The sequence below is a fragment of the Alligator sinensis genome, unplaced genomic scaffold (assembly GCF_000455745.1).
Source record: "Alligator sinensis unplaced genomic scaffold, ASM45574v1 scaffold839_1, whole genome shotgun sequence".
NCBI classification, from domain to species: domain Eukaryota; kingdom Metazoa; phylum Chordata; order Crocodylia; family Alligatoridae; genus Alligator; species Alligator sinensis.
Window position 1 is genome coordinate 1,186,145 of NW_005841885.1, and position 9,202 is coordinate 1,195,346.

The following is a 9,202-nucleotide window of genomic DNA, read 5'->3' on the forward strand; positions in this document are numbered from 1 at the left end:
TGGTAGTGTTTGCAGGATCAAGTTCAGAAACAAAAAGTATGAAGCTGTCTACAGAAAACCAAATTGCTGTGGGATTCCCTGTTTTGGCCATTTTGCTGCAGCTCAGTGCCCAACATTTTGCTTTCTCCCTGTGCCCTTCCAGGACCTGGCTGTATCTTTCTCCTTCTGAGCTGCTTGCATATGGAAGTGCATTGCTTAAACTGTATATTCTCAGCTATGGCCATATTAAAAAATCATGAGACTGGCTTAACATTTATGAGATACAGGGTATGTCTACACATGCATTTACTGCACATTAAATTTACTGTGCAGTAAGCAGGTTTAGGCCAGCATCTACACATGCAGGTGTTAAAACACAGTAATGCTGTGAGTGGACTGACTTGGGACTAAAATTAATCCCACGTCAGTCCACACACACAGCGTTACTGCGCAGTAAGGCATCTATACATGCATTACTGTGCAGTAGCTAATCAGGCATAAATTTGATACCTGCCACCCCACTTTTTTTTTCCATGCAGATTTTTTGACCTCAGGATCAAAAAACCTCCCTGTGCTGCTACCTTGCAGCATGCAGAATACCTAAGTGTGTGGTGTGTGGCACATACAGCATGGCTGTGCTCGTCTGGACACAGCCCTTAAGTCCAATGTGTCCCCCTGTTTGCTGGACTCCAGTAGGAATCTACACAGATGTGTGCCCAAGTCAAAACCATCTCTACCAGATTACCATCTCAAATGGGTGTTCTGCTTGATAGTTGTTACTGTGACACATTTCTGATTTCCTCTCAGCAGACAGATACCATAACAGTAGATGTTGTTATCACTGCCAATTAACAAATCAACTCATTAAGGGAGACATTAAGGGCCCTGAGAGGTTTAACATTCATCTATTTCACTTGAGAGCCCATCTCCAAGACATAATGATGGGGTCTGTGATATCACCACTGTATGCTGTCTTACACCTCAGCCCTGTCAGTCCAGTAGTTGGAAGGCACTTGAGAAGTGCCCTGCCCTCCGTGAGATTTGAACATTTGTTGCTTAGCATTGTCTTTCTCACATGATATCTCCAGATTAATTATAACTTGTGTTAATACAGTGGAGAAAGAATATCAATGAATGCATTTTCCAGCCCTACTAACTATACAGTCGACTGTAATGAACCCGCACATTTTTGGCACAATGTAAATAAGAATGAATAATGATGGACCAGTACTGCAAACCCTCAGAGCAGTGTATAGTACTTACTACTAAAAGCAGCTCCATTTAAAATCATGAGGCTAGGGTTGAATGCTTAGCACTAGGGGACCTGATTCTGATTCTGGCTCCTAGGTAGTGCCATGATACCATGTTAAAAAAGATACCATATTAAAAATAGTGATAGTCAAAAGCAATGCTCACTGTTCGAATGCCCACAAATTAATGTGCGCCACCAAAGTATAGAGAGTAAATTTTCTCAGTCACTCTGAGATATCTATGATGCCTATTTTCCCTCTCACCCCAGTTTTCCATTGGCATAACTCCTTTACTGTCAATACAGTCTCTCCTGATTTACACGGGTGTAAATGAGGGTGGGATCAAGCCCTTGGTTTAATCACTAATGCAACTGTTTTGCTGAAACAGCTTCCTGGCTGGGAATGTATCCAGTCAGCTGTGGATAACAAAATCCCAGCAATAGAGATGTTAAAGATTTCATACATTTATTTTTTAAATATTTGCCGACTTACTTTTCCTACAAAATCTGCTATGCAGATGTTAGGAAGCAATTACTTTACATGAATCAGAAAGAGAATGCAAGTTTTGCACAGTCAGACGTTGGCAGATGTGAGTGCATTAAGCAAAGACACCAAATGTGAATTCAAGAAAACCTAAAAAAAAAATCTCATCGTAATTGCTGCTGCTGGAATTTACCACATGACATGGCAAGACATGCAGCTCTGCTACATACCAGTGATCCGCAGGTATATGGCAAGGGTCAAGGCAACAAGCCGGTGGTGTTTTTCATCAAAGGGCATGACATCCAGTCAAACCACAAGTCAGCACGGTAGATAGTAATAAATTATTACATGCGCATTTTGCAAAGGTTTCCAAAGCATGGTCAAAGCTAAATGGACAAGATTTTTAAATTGGGGTACATGCATCACCAGGGTATGTGGTGCTTTGCCACAGGGTATGTACCTAAATTTTAATAATGGCAGAGCAGCTTCTGATTGGTCAGCATGCAGTGATTAAAGGCATTGCCACACACTGATGTCAATGACAGCAGAAATATTGGGTATAAGGGTATAAGCAGCAATATTTTTCAAGTAAAGCCCAAATAAGCTGGAAAACTACTGGATTGAATCATGCACATGCTCATGCTTACATGGAACTACTAGGAATTAACTCTGTCAGAACTGCATGATTCCACTTTGAACATGGGATGATGCAGATGTCTATAAAAACCTAACCACCACCCTGGTTTTTGGTGCAACTGAATGAAATAGCCTTTGCAGCTAAGGGAAGATGCATCTGCTATTCCAAAGCAAAATCCAGATAATCCTAACTATTAGAATCATTACTACTAAAATGCAGCCATGTCGGGCTGGTAGCTGGCAGCTATGGCAAAAACCACCCAACAGATAAACAAAGCAAATGTAAATTGGCCAAGATACTAGAACTGGCTCCTCAACTCTTTCAAAGTATATGATAGATTCTGTAATGATCACCAGAGGTCACAATATTAATCATATCTATGTTCCAATGGACAGAAGCTCCTTCTGATGAGCCTGATGTAGAACATAATGAGATGAGAACATGCTAGTATATGAGTGACATTTGCCCTCGTGAAGAGAGCATTTGCTACGGTGACCAGACCATGGCCTGGGAGACACAAAGCTTGACTTTTGTTCCCGCCTTGCTTCTGACACTGAGCAAGTCATTTTATTTCTCTGTGGCCTAGTTTCTCCCTCACAAGTGAGGGATAACACTTGGCTTCATTTCTAAAACGCTTTGAAATGAACGGATTAAAAAGTGCTAATAACAGCTAAACATTTTAATCAAATGATATTAGCCAGGCTCCTGTGGAGCACTTTTCATCAGAGCACTGTATGCAAAGAGGGTTGACAGCAGTATCCCCACTTTGCCGTGGGGGGCAAGGACACTGAGGCACAGAGCAAGGAAGTCATTTGCCACAACATTAAAGCTCCCTAAAGCGGCAGTTTATAAGTGGAAGGGGACCACAGACTTCTGTGCACTGGTGATTTTCACTCATAAAGATGGTGTTCTGTCCATAAAATAAATCCCTTATTATGGTTCTGTATCATTTGATCTCCATGTTTACAGGCCTATAAAAGGCAGTACCACAGAATCAGCCTGCAAAATCACAAACCGCATTAATATTTCAAGGCTAAACTGGAACCGAAAACAGCAGCTCGAGAAACGTTAAGAAAGCACCAGGGTTGGGTGCATTTTAGAACAGCATTTGTCAAAAGAAGGAAAAAAAAAGAGAGCTTGAACATTTGGGTTGCCAAGGCAGAAACAAGCGCCACAGACACATTTTACCCTTATGGGGATTCATCAAGGTTGTGCTGTGCAGCTGTTGTCTTAGTAAAAGAAAGTATCGGCCCCTGGCTGGAAGAAACAGAAACATAATTATGTTATGATGAGCTGGAAAACATGCAAAGAAAAATTGGAATGCAAAGCGTGATGGATGATGCTTTGTCAATTGGCAAAGCAGCAAGAAAACCAGGCTGCACAATAATAATTCTTCTTCAGTCAATGCTTCCAGTTCCAAAATAAAGCACCACTCCGCCCTTCCCAGAACCACCGTATCTTCTTGTTGTATTATTTAGTCCTGACACAATTAGGCTGGATTTGTAAAGTGAATTGTGTAGTGATCCTCAGCAATAAAAATGAGAGGTGGAACCGATATGCCATTCTGAAATACAAGGCTGTGATTCCACTAGGAAAGAAATTATGTTATCGCATTGCTGTTTTAAAATACATTTTTAAATTCAAAGTTTAGGACCTTTTCCCTTTAAGACAACTTTTAATGCCATTTTCTATGGGGAAAAACTCCCTTTTCTCCTGATGTGACTGGCATCCTAGCAATAATAGTAATTATAATAATGTGGCTATGTGAAGTTACATCACAGTAACTTAGGAAATGCTGTCCCGGAACAGACTCATGAATCTGTCTTTCCTCACAATGATACAGACAGGATTTCCCTCCAATTATGCCCACATCCAACATATGTAACCCGGCCATGCACATGCACATGCACATGCACAACATAAGCGAATCAGGCAGGAAAAGCAGGCTAATGATATAACACAGGAAGCTTCTGTTTAGAAATATATATCAGTAGCAATGATAAAAAAGGGAAGAAAAAAAGAGAAAAAGCAAACCACTAGGAAAGCCTGTTCAAATATATTCTTCCAAGCCTTCATCAGTGTCTGCCTCCCTATGTATCCTGTCTAGAGAAGCTGTTAGTGTGCCCTCTGGTGCTCAGGAATTGCAGTACTTACCTGCTGTTACCTTTGAGCATCACAGAATCATAGCAGGGCTGGAAGGGACTTCAGAAGGTCAGCTAGTACTCCAGCTCCCAAAGCTCACCTCCTAGGAACCGTCTACGCGGGGGTGTTGGCCGGCACTGCTACCGCAGAACAAGTTATTCCACCATAGCTTTTTTGTGGACACTATGGACAGAATATGGTTTATTTCAGAATACTTCTTCTTCTTAAAATTCACTTTTAATTCAGAATAGAGTATGCACACAGATTTTTTTTTCCGAATAGCTATGCTGGGCAATTCCTTCATGTACAGAAGGTCTTATGATGCAGTTTCAGTCTTTAGGTTTGAACTTTCTACTTTGACGGCTGTGTTTCATCTTTTCTATGCGAAAAATGTGCAAGAATCTCAGCACAAATATCCTGGATTTTTTTTTTAAACCCAGATCTTTCTTCTTTAATTAAATCAGCCAGTTTTGAAAAATATGTAGGAAGGGTCAGCTTTTACATATTCATGAAAAGGATGAAAAGTTGCATGCATACAATGTATTCTTAATTGCAAGGGGTTGTTTTTTTTCCAGTGTGTATTTATGATCATGTTAAACACCGAGAGCTAAGGGCAGACCTGGCTCATTTTATTCATCCAAGTGCTACTGTTTGAAGTCAGAGTTTTGTCAGTGGTTTCAATGAGAGCAAGCACTGCAAAGTCTTTTAACTCCAGCAAAATAAATCAGATTTCTCATTTATATTTCCCACAAGGAGCATACACTGCACTCTGCCTGCACTTTGCATTCCAAGCCCTTAGAGCACCTGAAAGATTAATTATTATTATGCCCATTGTGATAGAGAGGGAAAAGCACAGCTAATGTGACTTCCCTAAACTCGGACAAGGAATGAAAGAGCCTTAGGTTTTCCAACATTCGGAGGCATCCATTCTCTGCCTGCTGCAAAGGCAATGGACGAGTAACTGCCTAGCAAGAAGCACCAACAGGAGGGGTCAAATATCTACAGATGCTGCACTGCCTTCGGAAACCTCTGGGGAACTGGGACGATAAGGGATTTTGGTGTCCTTGCTTGCCAGCCCCCTAACTGTGGAGCAGCAGCAGCAGCTCTGGTAGGATCTGAGAGAGCATAGCTGGGAGGGCCTGTATATCCAAATGCTACAGACATACCATAACTCAAAAGCACTTCAACCAAAATGTAATTTGAAGTGCTTTACATGTCCATCTGTCCATCCTCCCAGCCCCCTGCTCTGCCCATTATTAAAGCAGTGGTTCTCAAACTGAGATCAGGTACTCTTGGTGGTTTACAGAAACTTCTGCAGTGTATGTGAGGGGCAGGCGTGGGAAAGCAGAAGGGAAACATAGAACCATACCGACACACAACCTCCAAATATTTGAGATCTGCTGTGCTAAGCCAATTTTGTGAACTGGTGAATGGGACCAAAAGGCAACAGGCCATGGTATGCTAGGCAGCATCCCTGTTACTGTCTTGAAGCAACCAATGTGATTAACAAGATTATAATTCATAATATTCTTCCACAACTCGTGACTCATTTTTAAATGACTGTTGCAAGGAATTAAACTGAATATCTTAAGATCAAAGAAGAGCTGTTCACCCTATCCCACTCCTCACTGGGTGCCCTTGTTTAGTAAGACCAAGTGGAAGGCTAAAAAGTAGAAAGGACACAAAAGCTCAAGCACAGAGACTGAACTCAACCTAGAGACAAGAAAAGAATTAGCCAATCTGAGTAGCAAAATACAAATAATCACTGTAAACTGATTGCAGTTGTGACTTTGGCTGCCTTTACTTTTCTCTTGCATTTTAATGCCTCTTCCCTACCCTTCATCTCTTCTTGTTCCCAGTGTGCACTCCTAACCTACACTGGCTGCAGTTCTTTCCAGCTGCTCCCTGTATCCTGTAGCTTAAGACCTAGGTCACCTTTCTAGCAGATTTTCTTATCTAAATAGTTTTAGGTACATTTGAATATTGCTTCCTGAGGTCCTCTTTGTTCCACAGCATCAGCAAAGTGGACTGTTTCATTATCCTATTGGGCAGAAACCCGAATAGTGTTGCCCGTACAGCCAGCTGAATTCTAAACCCCTTTTCAAATCCAAATATACTGCTGCAGTTTCACTGGATGCCACTGTCAACTGGAGCAGAAGGATCTTATGGGGTGAATTTATGTCAGCATGCCAACAGGAAATAAGCCATTACAAACTCAGGAACACCCTGCTCCATTTCTTTCACTGCCAGCTTCCTCTATGCTCTTTTCCATCCTTCTTTTTCTCCACCCTCCTTCTCTCTATTTCATCCTCATCTCTTTGCCCTGTGGTCATACAGTCCTCACCTATTTCTTTCTTTCAGGTGTCACATTCTGTTTTTGGCATTTGTCGTATTCTAGGGCCATTGCCTCCTCTGTTCATGCATGCACCACAGGAGTCCAGTAACGAAAGCAGGGTTTGGCTCTTCACACACTCACCCTCTTTCCTCGGATGTATCTCACGAGTGTGAGCTGTGTAGCCACAAGTTAGTATAAAGATCCATTTCTGTTAAGAAGTTGGATTTAGTTTAATATGTCTTTTCAACATATGTGTCATTCCACAGAGAAAAGCTCATAGTCTCATAAACACTTCATACTCAGAACTCCCTTGGTTGCCATATTGGCTGTGCTGCATCCTTACATGTTGTGTTGATCTCAAAAATAGGTAGGCTTCTCCATCCCAACCCAGGCAATGTCCTCAGGTGGCTTTTCATTCAAGACTCCCCAAAAACCCACAAGGAATACCAGAGTGCCAAGCAACAGCTTCTCATTGGCTTTTAAATGTATATCACAAGAAAAATGGGTGTGTCCATAAAGGGATTTACCCCAAATATCCATCCCCGCTTTGGGGTAGACCCCTGCGTTCTTGGTACACCCACAGCTTCCATTGAAATGGTAAGAATTCAGACCACGCTGGGAATGTAGAAGCTGGACCCATCAGGCTGGGCTGGTGGATTAAAGGTTAATTGTTCAGGTGGTAGCCATACATACAGTAATAATTTATATTTAATGCCCCATAGGATCTCTGCATGCTTTATGTATTCAAGGTGTTACCTCACCCCCTCTGAAGTGGAATGCAATAGCTGTTTAGCAACACACAGCCACAAGGGCCCAGCAGGCTGATGCAGTCTCTCACATGCTTCTTTGAAAGTCCTGTTCTCCAGGCCCCGTTCAGGTCCCTCCTGAACTGGAATCCTCAGTCCTGAACTCATTAGAAACAGCCAGAGCTGGATTTTCAAACGTTACCGGAAATAGGTGACTGTGCTTTTGCAGTTAGGGACTATAAACCCCTTTAAAGTTTTTAATAGAAATACCAATTAGAGAAAAATAGAAATGCCAATTAGAGAAACAATCTGCCTTTGATTTCCTTAAAAAAAAACAACCCCAAAATGAATTAGTTGTTGCAGATATTAATTATATTTCCCCTTCCTTTATTCTGCCTTTGTTCCTAGATTAGGTTTTTCCAAGAGCATGTTGCTTTGCTTAAATAAATATTGTTTACAGAGGGCTTTTTTAAAGATACTCAGAGGCCCCTGGGTACAGGTAGACATATCGAAATTAAAGGCTATTACTATGCTGAAACATAAAAGGCCTGAATCGGCACTCTTGATGCAGGCAGCATGTAAAGTGCTCGATTAATGCTAAGTAGGGAGTTTTGTCAGCATTAGAACCAGAGGATCAAGTTCTTCAGTTCAGTGTTTGGATCCGTTAGACCTGGGCTGCTATTCTCCCTCAAGAGAATTGGGCTTTGACAGCTCTCATAAGTGTTTGTTATATACTGTAGAGCAGGGTGTAATTAGAGATGAGCCAGTGACGTGGCGTTCGGATGCCGATCTGGACTAACTTCAAGAGGACTGGTGCTTCTGGGTTGGGATTCAGTAGCTCTGAAAGTCAGGAGAGCAGCAGCACTGAACTGGACCCGCAGCCTAGGCCTCTCTGGGATTTGGGATCTAACCAGAGCCAAAACCACTGAGGTGGGTTCAAATCTGGGGACATGAAGCAGGGGCTTGGATTCCTAGTCTAGGACCTCAGACAGTTTTCCTGTTCCAGTCCTGATGCCAAACCCACGGCGCTGCGAGCAGGGCACCCTGCTCCACTGGCTGAGCCAGCCTGCCAGCTCAGGCGGGGGGGCTAGAACCACTTCCAGGGGCCGAGCCCTGGCTCCGAGCTGCGGCCGCACGTGGGTCACCTTGCATGAGCCCCGGGCCCCTTCCCGTGCACGGCCTTATCCCAAGTGAAGGAAGTGGCACTAGGCTCTCCCTCCCCAGAGCAAGGAGGAGAGAATTGGAGGCTTGTACCTGGGAGCTGCCACTGTCCCGGTGTTTGGAGGGAGGGATTTGCTGCCGGTTCCTCCAGGCTTCGCTGCACAGAGCTCAGGTCCCTGCCAGGGGGCACGATCCCTGCCCCAGCCGGGACGGGGCTGCACAAGCACCCCGCCCGAGGCAGCTGCAACAGCCTCCTGGGGGCCAGCTCCGCGGGGCGGGTGCAGAAGCAGGGATCCCACCCGGGCACGGGGATGGAGGGTCCTTCCTTCGGGCCCCTCTGCCGCCCGCGGATGCGCTCTCCGCCCCTGGCACGGAGCCGCCCAGCAGCGACCCCCCGGCTGGGCACGGCGCGTGCCAGGAAAGTTGCAAGCGACCTGCAGCGGCGATGCTCCAGGAGCCTCGGATGCTG

The 9,202-nt window shown here is 43.9% G+C and overlaps 2 protein-coding genes across 9 annotated transcripts in view; one reads left to right on the top strand and one right to left on the bottom strand.

Annotated features, from left to right (window-relative positions):
* KBTBD12 (kelch repeat and BTB domain containing 12) overlaps positions 1-8,965 on the bottom strand; it is an 87,026-nt gene extending 78,061 nt beyond the window's left edge. For 6 of the 7 annotated variants that reach the window (XM_025196816.1, XM_025196819.1, XM_025196814.1 and 3 more), the window contains exons 1-2: positions 8,827-8,965; positions 4,504-4,674 (exon numbers count right to left, since the gene is read on the bottom strand). The gene's annotated coding sequence lies outside the window, so the exon portion shown is untranslated. Of the gene's footprint in view, positions 1-4,503; positions 4,675-6,835; positions 7,035-8,826 lie in introns of all 7 variants that reach the window. The other variant, XM_025196815.1, reaches the window with a different exon arrangement.
* MGLL (monoglyceride lipase) overlaps positions 8,359-9,202 on the top strand; it is an 82,176-nt gene continuing 81,332 nt past the window's right edge. The window contains exon 1 of one of the 2 annotated variants that reach the window (XM_014516966.2): positions 8,359-8,502. The gene's annotated coding sequence lies outside the window, so the exon portion shown is untranslated. Of the gene's footprint in view, positions 8,503-8,819; positions 9,152-9,202 lie in introns of those variants that run through there. The other variant, XM_025196825.1, reaches the window with a different exon arrangement.